This window comes from Chelonia mydas, chromosome 6 (genome assembly GCF_015237465.2).
Source record: "Chelonia mydas isolate rCheMyd1 chromosome 6, rCheMyd1.pri.v2, whole genome shotgun sequence".
In the NCBI taxonomy this organism is placed as follows: domain Eukaryota; kingdom Metazoa; phylum Chordata; order Testudines; family Cheloniidae; genus Chelonia; species Chelonia mydas.
Genome location: NC_051246.2, coordinates 46,488,046 through 46,502,586, shown reverse-complemented (window position 1 = coordinate 46,502,586; position 14,541 = coordinate 46,488,046). Strand labels below are relative to the sequence as shown.

The window sequence follows — 14,541 nt, the reverse complement described above, 5'->3', positions numbered from 1 at the left end:
ATGAAAGGTTAAAATGTTCTGCCGGGAAATTCCTTCCCATGTGCTACAAGTTGAATAGCTTCTGTGTATGACTTGATACCGTTAGAGCAGAAAATGTGGAGATCCTGGTGGCAGAGAAATAGGTTCATTTACTGGAGGGAATGCTTTGTTTTATCCCAGGGACTGATAGCGTTAATAACTGGGAAACCCACTTGCAAATTCATGAAAAGGGCTAATTTAAAGATCAGAAGCGAGCATGTGGTGAGACTTAATGCCCCTCCTTTCAGAGTCCATCTGCAAAATGCTGAATCTGGAGAAGAACACATTAGTATTTAACCTATTTTTATCTTGAATGAAGCAGAGTCTTCAGTTACTAAACAAGTCAAGCAGGCCATGAGGGTAAATGCCCTGTTCTTGAGGGTAAATGAGCGTGAGGATCATGTTCCTCTCAATGAACATTCATTTGAGTCCCACAGCTCAAGATTCTAATTAAAGTTCCAGGACAAATAAGTAATGTCGTCAGCTAAATATTGTGGAGTTTATTAATGACCAACAGAGGCAGCTTCTTCTCATTTTTAGTTTCCAGCTTGAAAACATACAACTCACTGGGCTTTTTCTCCCCTGATCTCCGCTCTGTGTGTCGTCACACCAGTGCAAAGCGAGTGTAAAATGCCACCAAATCAGAAAGGAAGCAGGTTACACCCAAGTTGCACTCCATTTGCAGTCCTGCAAATGGCCATACAAGGAACAGGGCAACAGAGAGTCAGCCTCAGTGTGTTCTGAATAAGCATCACAAAGCCATTCACATTGTCAATTTTTTCTCTCTAATGACCAGTAAAAACATGGAGAGTGGAGTAATATAAATGACAAAATACAAAGATTAGATTAAGCTAAAAAAGCTGGGTATAAATTGTACTGTGTTCCTCTTAAATCTGCCAGAATAAATGTAAGCTACTGTGTTAGAGAACCAACATTTTGGGCAATCCACTGTTACTACTTAGTGCATTTTTTAAACTTTTTCTGTTTCCATCGCAGCCCCAGAGTCCCTGCTTTGTAAGTGCAGATATTGGCAGATCTGCAATCGGCCCATGCACCTGCATCTGTCTCTTGAATGTTCTGCTATTCTGTAAGTACCAGAGTACGCTTCAAACAGGACATCTGCTCCATACATTTTGTTTGTTTTGTTTGGCCCATACACTACAGTATTTCCCCTAAAGAATGTATGCCTGTGCAGTGATAGAAATTTGTAATATGAGTCTTAGAGTTTTGGCCAATTCATTATTTTTCCTTGATGATTGGCTTTAATTTCAAAGCTTTGCCACTCATGAATATTTGCAACCAAAAATAATCTCTCTCCTGGTCCAGACTGCAAATCTCATACTCACATAGGTAAGCAGTTACTCGCATGAGAATTCCCCTTGGTTTCAGCAGAATTAATCATGTGAGTAACTGCTTTTCATCATGAGTAACAGGTTCAAAATCAGGCCCTTGGACAAAATGGACCAGATCTCAGCTTCTTACACAGTGAGTCTGGACTAACTCCTTTAGGGTTTGAATCAGCAAGGTGCTGAGAATCCTGGCTCTGGACCAGCAAAGCACTAAGCCACATACACAACTTTGAACACCTTAGTAGTCCCACTGACCAAAGTGGGGAGAGTGCTCAGCAACTTGTAGGATTGAGCCCTTAAAGTCGAACTTACTTCCTAACTGTCCACATAAATAGACGGAGATTCTATTCCCTTGCAAAATGTGGGTCAGGGTGTAGCAGCTATTATGAATAATTATGTACTATATGTGTGTGTTTAATATTTTTTTTGAACGGGGTGGGGAATCCTCAGCTGGTATAAATAGTGATACAGTAGTTCCATTGAAATTAACCCACTATCCTCTACATGTACTACTTATATCCCCTCCACCTATAATTCCTTATAAATACTACTTTGCTAAGCTCTGCAGAGAAGGGGAACCTGTCTCAGTGGGACACACAAGATTTACTGGAGTAAGATTTTGTTCCTGCAGACCATATATGCCAACTCAATTTCATACTCAGTACCCATTAAAATCAAAGCTGAGGAAATTCCACACACCAAAAATTGTTAGACAAGAGTTAAGGTAGTTTAAAATCAGTGGAGGTGATAGTGAATGATCGCTGATGGGCGGTGAACTGTCTGGCTACCTTAAGTATATATTAGCACACTTCCTAACAGTTAGAGTTTTGTAAAGTTAAAGAAGTGTTGTAATTAAAATCCAACGTTGCTTTTAGGGGTTATCAGAACTCCATTGCAACACATTTTCAACTAGAGCTAAGTTGAGTTAAAAAAGCAATTGTTTTCCCCTTTTTTCAATTTTTGAATTCTTGATATGTCATTGAATTGCAAAATTAGGTGGAAAATAACCAGTTCAATGTAGATTTATGAAGAATTATACAACTCCAGCCTTCCCATAACCCAGGATAGTGCTTCACAGGTACAATCCATCCCTTACCTTGCTTAATTCTCCATTTACCCAGCTACTAAAAATGGTATATTTATTATCTGTAGTATTTGACACCCACAAGAATGTTATCTGGAAAATGTCAGTTCTAAATAGTTGTTAGCTGACAGAATTGCTAATCGATCAGTGACCGCTTGTTCTGATGATGTAATGTTTCTCTGTAGTGTTTCAGTGGTTTGCATGTCCTGACATCAATAGTCTACTGGGGTGAGAGAGGATTCTGGAAATAAAATAATTCTCCTCAGCTCCTTGATAAAGCAATCATTGTGTTTTGTCACAGGGATCTTCAGGCACTCTTACTCAGGGTGTTGAGATGTATTGAATTAAAGTTTGTAAGGCACTTGGAGTTTCAGATAAGTACCAAATATGGTGGTGAATAAAACTGTCAAAAGTGCCTAAGTGGTTTAGGGGCCTAGCTGCCATTGAAAGACTAACTCCTAAGTGCTTTAGTGACTTTTAAAAATGGGACTTAGGCTTCTAAGTCACTTATATGCTTTTCAAATTTTTACCCTTTAACCTCCCCAAAGCATAAGGGTGTTTGGATCTTGTCCTGTCTTTGGCCCATTATAAGGCTATGGGCCAGCTTTGAAGTTAGATCCAGATGAAACTTAACTATAGATCAATAGATCTATGCATTTGATGTTGACTTATCTATTGAACACAAAATATAGCTGATTTAACACTCCAAATGCCAGTCTACCCATTCACAAACAGACCAAATATGCAGATTTATAATGGAAGACAGAAGAAAACAATAATAGTTTTTGCATTAATATGACATAAGAAAATAAATATATATTTTATCTCCATGCACATTTTAGATTTTCAATACAAAGATCAGCCAGTCCTACCATAGTCAATATACACTATTTTTTATTTAACTATATTTTTCACGGTATATTAAGTGGCAGAAAAAGAAATACCATTGACGGATATGGTGTCTAAATAATCACTTCAAAAGGCTAAAACATCTGACTTGCAGAGAAGCTTTCCTCCTGCACATGCATATAGTGGCATAGGATCTGTGAATAAACCATTTACTCTGCAGTGTATTAGGCAAATATTTCTTAAAATATACCCTAATGTGTATGATTTCATGAGTTATGTTTCAAATTCCTTATCAAAATTTAGGCTGGCACTATTGTGCTGTGAAAAAGTGGTGGGAAATATGCATCACATTTTGAGGTACACCGTTGACAGAGAAACATTAGTCTATTAAAAGAAAGAGCTACTCCACAAGATACGCTTCAAACAAAATGTGCACCATACAAAGTCATCTTTCAAGTTAAAGATTTTTCTTTGTGGTTACAGTGGACTTTGGTTTTTCCAAGGCATAGCATTTCATTAATGATTACTTCTTCCAGCTTGTTTATCTCTTTAGATGAAGGTCATAAGAATTAGAAACACAGTAATTCAAGACCTGGATGAGTATCCTGAAGCTATAAATGATGTGATGCTGTTTTTATTCAAAGTCACCACTCTAGTCAGTTATCTCCAGCATGTAATCAGACGGTTTCTGTGTTCTCCACATGCCATGATAGTCTTGATTCTCATTTAAAGCAGTCAATAAACCGTGGTCTCTATCAATCTGCAGATTTTTTACAATAGTATAAAATTAGCTCTAATTACATGGTGCTAGTCTATATTTCCAATTGTATCTTTAGACCTTGACAAGTGGATTAGTGTACAAGTACAAGTGTATAATCTGAGTAGCTTTGACTGGAGCTCATTGAGAATTTTTTTCAAAGAAATAGTTTTTCATGTGGAATATACCAAATTGTCAAAAGTGAACTTTTTGTGGAATTGTATCACAAAGCCTAATAGTAATAGAATTATGTCCATACCCTTATGTTCTCTCCTTTTAGAGGATTATGGTAAATCTTGAACGAAGTATGACTTGTAGGGTTTCATTTGAAAGCTTGCGATTTGCTGATCATTATTGTCTTGGTAAAATATGTATGGCAGAATTGTACATAAAGCTATAAAATATTACTGTGACATGTTCCAACATATTCTGGAAGGCAGTCACAAACCAGTTCCCCAGAGACAAAAGGTTAGCCAATGCCTCAGCCAGGTGTCAACAAGATCAAATGGACCTGATTAAATGGCCACTCTTTGACAGAAGAGGGTGTGGGCAAAAAAAATCTACATTTTGATAAAGAAGCAACTTAAGGTTCTTGTCCACACAGACTCTGTCTCCAGAACATCAGCTAGAGATGATTCTTGCATAAGAAAAAGGGCTATAAGAGGAGAAAACAAATGCCCCAAATCATCTATCCCTTTCTCTCTCTACCAACAGCATCAACACCTGAAGAAGAAAGGAAGCAGCATTGGAGAGAGGGGAGATCCTGACTGAAGGATTCACCTAGTAAGCCTGTTTGAATTCATGGTGAGAGACACCTCTGCTTTGAATTCACTTAGTTTGTTAAGTTAGATATTAGTTGTGTTTTACCTTTTATTTTCTTGTAACCAATTCTGACCTGTAAGCATCATTACTTGTAATCACTTAAAATCTCTCTTTCTGTAGTTAATAAATGTCTTGTTTTAGCTAATCCAAGCTTTACCTAAACTTGGTTTGAAGCGTTTGGGAAACATCATCTGGGATAATAGGATTTGTGCATTTCATTTTCTATTAATGAAATGACAGCCTTTATATGAGCTTGTATTGTCCAGGAGGATGCTGGGCATTTCTGGGGAAAGTCTGGGACTGCGAATTTGCTAATGTTGTCCTGAAGTGTAATTCATGAGTGGCTGCCTGCGGCACTCACACACCATAACTTGGAGTTACTTACATGCTGGAGGCTGTGTGAGAGCAGACCAGCAGTGGTTGCTCTCGTAGTGAAGCAGCGTAAAACGCACACCAGATTGGAGAACTGAGGGAGGACAGCTGTCTATCAGTCCAGATTGTACCCTGGCTAATGTCACAAATTAATAATAATGATGTGACTTTCTATAGCATCTGTCTTCCAGGGAATCACCAAGCACTTTACCAATGTTCAATAAGCCTCATGTCACCCAGGTGTGAGGCAGGTAAATAGTATTAGACACATTTTACAGATGGGGAAACTGAAATTCAGAGAAGCTAAGGCCAACATTTTCAAAGTGGCCTCTGATTTTGTGTGTCTCGGGTTTTTGTGCCCAACTTAAGGTACCTTAAAGGGGCTTGATTTTCAGCAAGACTTAGCAATCACAGCTCCCATTGATTTCAACTGGCTTTTCAAAAACTAACCTTATAGATCAGACAGACGGTGTGCCACTACGTACAGCCACATTTCCATAATGAGATACGCTGACCTCAACTGCTCATTCTCTGCCATCAAACACATCAATGCTTGCTGCAGCTGTCCGCACCCAGATCTGAACATGGAGTAATCCTCCTTTTCTCATACATAAATGGGTATGATCAGCCAACATTATGGAATTACTCCACTTTCCTGCAGAACTTGTGGAGGTCACTCTGCGGAGCGAAACTCCAAACTGAGGAAAGGGGCAAAAATCTAACTGGGTGGGGTCGAGGAATCGGGCTTCTCCATGAAACACTTTTTTCTGTGTAGCACCCTCAGAGCAGCCACCACAGGGAGACTCTCTTGCACAAAGCTTTAATGAAGCCAGGTTGCCAGGGAAACACCAAGTGTCAGAGCCAGTGCACAAGCAGAGAGCCACTGAGCAGATAGCGTTGGACTCCTGTGGAATTCTGGAGATGTGCATAGATGTCCAGGGCTCTGCTGGGTTTGGGGATGGTTCCAATGGCCTGGTTTTCAGGGGGCATGTATCACTGCTGTAGACAAACTGTAGGGGAGGATCTCCTGCAGAATTTTCCACATCAATATGTGACAGTCTGTATTATGAGATACACAGCCCCAGAGAGCTTTTAAACTAAGTAAGGGGACTCGGCCAGGGCTCATCCCTCTGCGGGGTGCTGGGGCACCACATCGCCTTGCTACACCCTCTCTGCTGGGTTGGGGAATATCCAGTCTATGGCCCAGACCTTCAGGCAGGGCCCCGCAAGCCTGGGTCAGGGCAGGCAGCAAACAAATAGTCACTGGCTCAGGCCCTCAGACAGGGACTGAGCAAGTAGTTCAATATAAGCCCGGGCCCTGGGTCAGGGCAGAGCAGCGAACAAACAGTCAGAAGCTCAGGCCCTCAAGCAAGGACTGAGAAAATAGTTCAACAGCAAACCCCAGGCTCCTGGCTTTGAGTGACCAGGGTTAGGGGGAGGCTGCCCCCCGCGAGGTGGGTGGCAGGGGGGATGCAGGCCCACCCACTTCACTGCATCCCAGCCCAGGGCCCTAGCAGCAGCAGAAGACCTGCTGCTGAGTCAGTGGGGATCCTGGCCGCAACACACTGACATTGGCTCTGGCAGTGCTGCAACCAGACTAGGGTCGGCTGCCCCGGGCTACTTCCGGACTTCCCCTCGTAGGGTACCTGGGTCAGGGTGGTGTCCTTGGAGGGTTCCAGCACCATGGGTTCCTCTGGGTAGCTGGCAACGGGTAGGCTTGGCAGCTCCTCTGGGTAGCTGGCAACGGGTAGGCTTGGCAGCTCCTCCGTGCACCATTTGGCATTGGCCAGTCCGGCCAGTCCTCGGGTCAGCCGTGGGTTGTCGGGGTCTCCCAAGCCAGGCCACAGGCATCTGGCCTCTCCGGCAGCTACCACCCAAGTGAGCTCTGCGGCTGGGCTTTTATACTTCCTGTCCTGTGCCTTGCCCTGTGGGGGGAGAGTGCAGGATCCACTGGCTCCACCCACTTTGGTGTCTGGGGAGGTTCTTCCCTCTGTGAGGTGGTGGGGCACCACACCACCTTGCTACACGCTGGAACCATCTTTTTGTTTTATATTTGTACAGTTTGTAGCACAATGGGTGTTAGTTCATAATGGGGATTCTAGGTGCTACTACAGTAGAAATCATAAGTAGTAACAATGACCCCCAACATACACACCAATCCATACACACACAAATTGCTCATTCGCTCTCTGGTTCAGTCAGCTGTGACCCAATTTCTACTTAGGAGTTACTAACATAGTTGTGAATATTTTTTCTCTGTATTCATCCAGCTCTAATAGTTACTGTGGCTATATATCAATTGTCCATTTGAGTGCTACTTATTCTCTTTAATCCTTTACAAGTGATGTAAAATGATTGTAATAATTTACTCTCCTCTCTATTTAGTATCTGTCTTACATTGCATTGCAATTTTCCTTTAATTCTTGAATCCATTTGCTTCATGGATATTTGCATGTGGTTAAGCACATCTAGTACAGAATATTTTAAACTACAGTTTATTGTGTAGTTTAGAGGAATGGGGCAGTATCCCTACATGTAGTTTGTGAGCCCTCTAATGGCCTTTATGGGTGTGTCTACACTAGAGTTCAAGAAGACATGCATGCTAGCTCTGATCAAGCTGGACTACTAAAAATAGAAGTGTAGCTGCAGTGGCGTGAGCAGCAGAAGGACCTAATTGTCCCAAGTACAATCCTGTATGAGACCCTAGGTATGTATTGCTGATCACAGTGTTGCAACTTCTCTGCTATTTTCAGCACGGTAGCTCGATGAAAGCTAGCATGAGTACTTCTCCTCCAGCTGGAATTTACAACTTCCAGCTCTAGAACAGACCTATCCCCTGTTTTCCATTTTTCAAATGCCACCAGAACCTAGTGTTGCACTTCTGAGATGCCAACCCTCACCAGCCTGACCCTTCCCATCCCCTCTTAGGTGCCCCACCACAACCCTGACCCCTCTGGCCCGTGAGCCCTGAAACCCATCCCCTCCATGGAGCCTCAGACCTCAAGGGAGCCCCCCTACCATCCCCTCCCAGAAGCCTCTACCTCCCCTCCCCCGCACAATAATCCCCACTCCTTATCCCTCCCTGCTGGTAAGTCTAAAGTCCATGAGTCCTGCTTTCTGGTCTCCACTGCTGAGAGCAGCAGGATCCTCAGATGCTGTGGTTTTGGCACATTGAGGGCCTGGCTCATAGTAGACCCACGTGTCATGCAGAAGTGCTCAGAGCTGTATGACTTGTGCATGGTTCTTATAAGTACACTGTGTGGCCACAGATGCTGCCATACATGTGTGGGGTGGGGGGGAAAGCACACATTCACCAGCAACTGGCAATGCAGTAGAAAAACCAGCCAGGTGGCAACCCTATCAGAACCAGCCCAGAGCAGCAGTGTGCATGAAAGTATAGGTAACTAGGCCCTGGATGTTGTTTGTAGTCATTAAACGTGTTATTTTGTACTCCACTGGACCTACATGCATCTCCTTTGTATTGCATTTAGGGTTACCACCTGGCCGGTATTTGACTGGCCAGTTTTTTTTATGGATTTGTCAGTTGCCAGAAATATAAGTTAATCTGCTGGTTTTTTTTTTTTTTTTAACATGGGTCTGAAGATTCAAATGATCACAATACACTGGGATATCTAATGTTAAAAGTTTCTGTGTCTAGCTAAAGATGCTGCAATGTTTCCACTTTCTCAGTTTAAGCAACAACAGATCAAACCTGTTGAAAATCCAGCAGCTATCTTCCCACTAACACATAAGCGCACCACTAGGCCATGAATAAATAGCTAATTTAGAGAAAAAAATTAAACAGGGTTTAAAATGTCTCACTCTTTGGGAAAAATGGACTTCTCTGTTAGTTCAGTAGAGAACTGGAACAGCAGATAATTGCTAATAGTATAACTGATGAGGAAAAGGTGGTGGTTTTACTGAATATAATGAGGGCTAAAGTTTATAACCATTGTGCAGCTGAACGATCCTGTTAAGCAAGAAAAAAAATTGGTGAGAGTGGGGAAATTATTTAAAAAAAACCCATCTATTCCTAAAGCCACTGATAATTGCAGCTCATTTCCACTTTTATAGCTGGAATCAAAAAGAAAATGAACCTAGTTCTGAATATGTGACTGAATTAAATAAATTAATAAAGCACTGGAAGTTTGGAGAGAATTTAAATGATGCTTCAAGTGACAGGTTAGTCTTTGTTATGCAAAATGAAGTAATCCTGAAATGGATATTGACTTAGACTGAATTGACCCTAAAATATGCACTAGAAATCACTGTAACAATGGAAGTAGCTATTAAAGATGCCAGGGAGCTGCAACAGCCTCTTGTGATCTGTGCAATAAATAAACAGGGGGTCAAGCAGACAGCACAACATGGACAACAGTCAAAGACTGTGTGCTTTTGTTGAGCGAACGTCTCTTAATGCAAATTGGGTGGGAAATAAGTGAAACCTTGGTTATGCCCCTTCTCTTCCTTTCCCCGCACTCTCCAAAACAGTAGCCAGCATACTGAGATCCGAAAGGGGGAGAAATTTGCTGCTGGTAAAGGCCAGAAGTAAATCTCTTTCCTGCCTGAAGCAAGAGTCAGGAGATACAAATCCTTTCCTGGCATGGCACAGCTACATGCCATCTCTGCTCTGCACCATGTTCTAGTGACACAATTTTACCCAAAATGTCAAATTTTTCAATGTTAAGAAATGATCAGAGATGCCAGTCAACAGTTAGGATAGCCTCTACTCTGGGTCCCTAAATTGGTGTGGACTAGATGCAAGCATTCAGATGACTAGTGATGATCTAGTTTCAGAGCTGGTAGCATCACAGGGGCCATGGCACTCCTGAACAGTCAGTCTTGATCCAAGATATGGTACTAAGGGAAGGTGTGGTCCTTTGATAGCCAACAAGACAGTCTATGCTGCCATTGAAAATTTGGGGTGGGAAGGTGTTGCAGGGTGACTGGCACCTTTTGGGGTCCAGTGCACCTGGAACTGGTCATCTGCTTCCTATTTGGCCTGTGCAGAGAGCACCTGGGCCCCAGAAAGAAAGAAGAATGACTGATGAGAGCTGCCTGAGAAGGAAAAGAGACTCAGAGGCAGACAGGAGCAGCAGGGAAGAGCTGTTGGAGATGGAGAGGTACAATGGAGAGATAGCAGAAGTAACTGGGAGAGAGCTACAGGAGACCTGGGAGAGGGAGAGAGCTAATGGTGATGAGAGCTGGTTCAGAGAGTTGCTGGGACTGGAGGAACAGAAGGTGAAAATACCCTGCCAAGCTTCAGGATAGCTCACGCAGAGGCCCTGGGAAAAGGGCAAGAACCAGCTTGATTAGAGAAGCCAAGTCTGAAAACAAAAGGGTTGCCACTCAAGAGTGGCTCCCAGGAGCAGGCATTAGACTCACAGACAGGGAGGCCTGGAGGCGTAGAACACCGTGGATAGTCCTCCTCTTGCAGCAGGTCTGAGTGATGGGCGGCAGGCAGCCAAGCCAGAAACAAGATAATTGATTCTGGATGTTCCCAGAGTAGAGGTAGAACTCACAGGCAGGGAGGCTTGGGGAGTGCAACACTGCGAGGCACCGTCTTGCAGGATACCCAGCTTGGGGGCTGCAGCAGCAGAGGTGTGGGAGAGTAGCAACTTTGGTTACTATCAGGTAGATGGCCTCGAGAGTGGGGCCCTGGAACAAGGACAGAAAAGCTGCGAACTGAGTGGACACTGACAGAGGTGGACAATCTCAAAATGGTATTTCTGGAGGGGGCATGGAAAACTACTGGGATTCTCTTGTACTTTGGGATTTGGAAAGAACATTTTTGATCATGAGAGTTCTGTGAACTATTTTACATGTACAGGAATAAAACTATGCCCAACAGTGGGATTTTGAATGAACACTCAGAGAGATTGTGTTCCTTTTTATAGACAGGTATACCAGCACACTGTAGGAGAGTGCTCAAGGTGGAGGCTGCCCTGCTACAGGAGGATTCAGATTTCAGGTTCCATTTTGGTGCCCATCTATAATTATTACATTTGAGGTATATTAGCTAAGGTCATAATATGTCCTACACTCACTCCATTCTTAGGTCTTGGCTTATAATTTGTAGGGCACAAAGTTTCCAGAAGGGGAACTCAGGAAATGAGTTGCCTGTCTCCGTGGTCTTGCTGTTAAGGAATGGTGAGGAGGGATGCACTTTGTCTGGCTATGAGCTATTTCCTCTTTCTCTGGCTCCATGCCAGAGATGCAATGAATTGCAGAGTATTTATGGACCAAGGGAAGACAAATGTTGTCTTGTTTTGCTTGTACTTAGGAGTGGCCTTCTAAGCTATAATGAGCATAATATGCAAAACAATACCAAGCATATCAAGGTGGGTGGTTTCATCACATTAACCAAACAAGCCCTGTCAGCTGTTGATAGAGGTACTCCTGGACAGATAGCCAGTTTGGTCCCAATCCATTTCTAATCAAAGAATACAAATGAAGGAGTGCAAAAATGGCAACATCGTGCCCTAGTTAATTTGTGAATGGGTTTAGTAAAAATAACAATATCTTCCATGGTAAGTTCTCTCTCTGAGTAAAGAATGTGTGAGCCTGTATGTTGTCATGTCTAGGGACTGCACAACTGCTCTCACTGAAGGTAATTTGAGAATAAAGAAACAGACAGTGTACTTCAGTGACATAAAAAAGTAATGCTTGCTTGACTGTTCCTCTGTGCTCTTAAAAGCATCACAAGCCTGACTAATTTGTGTTTGCCTTTAATTGTAGTAAGAAGGAGTAAGAATACTCATGGAACAGCCAAAAAGCATTCACAATGAAATGTTTTCATAGAGAACAGTTTTTCCTGCAAACTTAGGGCTCTTAAGGTGATATAGCAATTGTATTTAACAGGAGCATTATTAAAAGTGTATAGAAGAAGTCTGGGTTGTCAAACTATTAATGAATAGTTTGAATACGGGTTCATATATGTGTATATATATTTTAAATGCTAGGGACCACATTCTGCCTTCTCTTCCCTTTATTCCATCACACTGAAGTCAATGGGCTTGCATAGGTACAGCTGAAATCTTGTTTCTGATTCTAGATCTGAAACCCTAACTCTGCAAAGAGTTAAAATGGGTGTTAAAATGAATTTTGCAGGTCATGTCTGCCCTAGACATACTCAACAGAAGCCCACTGGTTTCAATGGGCTTTAGATCTGGCCCCATGTTACTAGGGGACAGAAAGCTGAGTCTCCTCATGTGTAACCGTTCTGTCACAGGAGTCATGTCTTAACTAGAGTTACTTAGATTATAAACTCTTCAGGGCAGATGGGGTTTGAGTATTTGTTCTGTGAAACACTCTGTACACCTATGGAGCTATGTAAATAACACAAATGAGCATTGTAAGCCAGTGCACCAGCTCACCAGCCAGTGCATCAAATAAAGCCTGTGAGAGTGGCAGAGTTTGTCTTGTTCACCAGGCATAGACTTAATTATAAAAAACAAAACAATAGAACACAATTCAAACACATAAGGCTTTACAAGAACCAGATAGCAGGACCTCTCTAGCCAAGTGTTCCACCTCAGTAGCATGGAGAATTCCTTTCCTCTGACTCAGGGTCTTCTGTAGGTCTCTCCCACTAAGTGAGCTGCTTGCTGGCATATCATCAGAAGACCCGGTGACCTGCAGACTGTCACCTGATCCCTGGCCTCAAGCCCATCACTGGGAGGCAACTAGTTAGTCACAAGTGAGCTCTGGTCACCTCCCTTAAAGGATCACCCCACCCTGTAACAATAGTACTTCTGCATGACATCATTGTAGCTGAGAGGCGGTTCCATCTTTAGTGCCTTGGCCTAAATTTGCACATCTGGATATAGCACATAGACAACAATTTCTGTCAATCATTAGGAGCGATCTGAGCCTTCTGACCCTTGCAGATAAGATTTATTAGCATATTTGTCCAGGGGGGCAATATATATAATGGTCACCATTAAAAAGTCAAGTCCTGATTCTTCTTTCACACGTCTCACGTTGGAGTAACTCCACTAACTTCACTGGAGTTACTGTCGATTCATATCAGTTGTGTCAGAGGAGAATCAGGCCCTCAGAAGTTTTTCCCTAAATTTAAAATACGGAAGATACATCTGTGCAGTAGCTGTGGGTAAATATTGACAGGCTTGTGAGTTATCTGGGGCAGAGGCTGCCTGTGTGGTTTATACAGGGCATAGCACGGTAGATCTCTTATCTGCATGTGGAGTGAGTAGGCCCGACCACCGTAGATATAATTTATAATAATAAATCATTTGAAAGGTAATCATTGTATATCCTACTCTGACCTCATTAATTCATATTAGCTTTGGGCTAGCATATTAGAGGCAAATAATTTTCCAGGTACAATGTGTGTGTGTGTGTGTATATATGTATGTATTTATATATATATATATATATATATAATTCCAACTGTTTTGTTTAAAAAAAAAAAGTCCTGTATTTCCACTTAGGTGTTACAAGAACTCTGAATAAGAGCATGACTTACAAGGGGTACTCGTCTTGTACAGTGCTAAGGGAAACAAAGATTCTGGTGATTCTCTTTAATGAAACCTGCCCATGCATCTGCAATATTGCTTGAACAAACCCTTTCATGTCCAGTTCAAAAAGCATGGTTGAAAAGCCCCTAGGACAGTACGTGCTGTGACAATTCAGCACATTATGGCAGAGTGAACAACTCAGTTAAATTAACCCAAACCAGAGGTCTATACAAAAGAAATGTAGCTGGGGAAAAGGCCCTCTTTTCTCCATCCTTCCCCCACCCCTCCCCAAACCAAGTGCAGAAAGGGAGGGGAAAGATTTAGATAGAAAGAGTTCAAGCACTGCATGGAACCAAAAATAATCTGACTTGAACTGAGCATTACAAATTTGGGAAACTTATTTGGCTTAATGCGAAACAGGTTTTTCCTCTAGATGGTAATGAGTAGGAAAGTGCACATGTCATATCGCATTCATATGTCTCTTAAGAGGGTGCTCAGTACCCCATGTCAAGCCATATGTAAGATGTGGTGCTATGACAATTGCCATGGACGTAGGGTGTCATAACAGAATGACAGAATAAAGTCTCCAGAATTTGCTCTTAACTTTTTTTTCCTATGAAATGCTAACTTAATCCTAATGCTGCCCTTTCTTTTTGATGAATTGTTCACATTTTTCTCTGCATTGCTGTTGCCTGGAGCAGGACATGTTCCTTTTGATGCGATTCCACTTATATTTTGGGTACCAGGGATGTCATTTAGAGACTATTGAGGAAAATATTGATCATGGTATATCATGAACGTGTGTGAGGA

The 14,541-nt window shown here is 42.3% G+C and overlaps 1 long non-coding RNA gene across 1 annotated transcript; it reads left to right on the top strand.

The window, feature by feature from the left end:
• The first annotated feature begins 1,014 nt into the window (after positions 1–1,014).
• LOC122466331 lies at positions 1,015–12,127 on the top strand. Its single transcript, XR_006291749.1, has 3 exons — positions 1,015–1,105; positions 4,772–4,861; positions 10,262–12,127. It is a non-coding gene; the product is annotated as an uncharacterized LOC122466331 (long non-coding RNA).
• Positions 12,128–14,541: the final 2,414 nt, after the last annotated feature.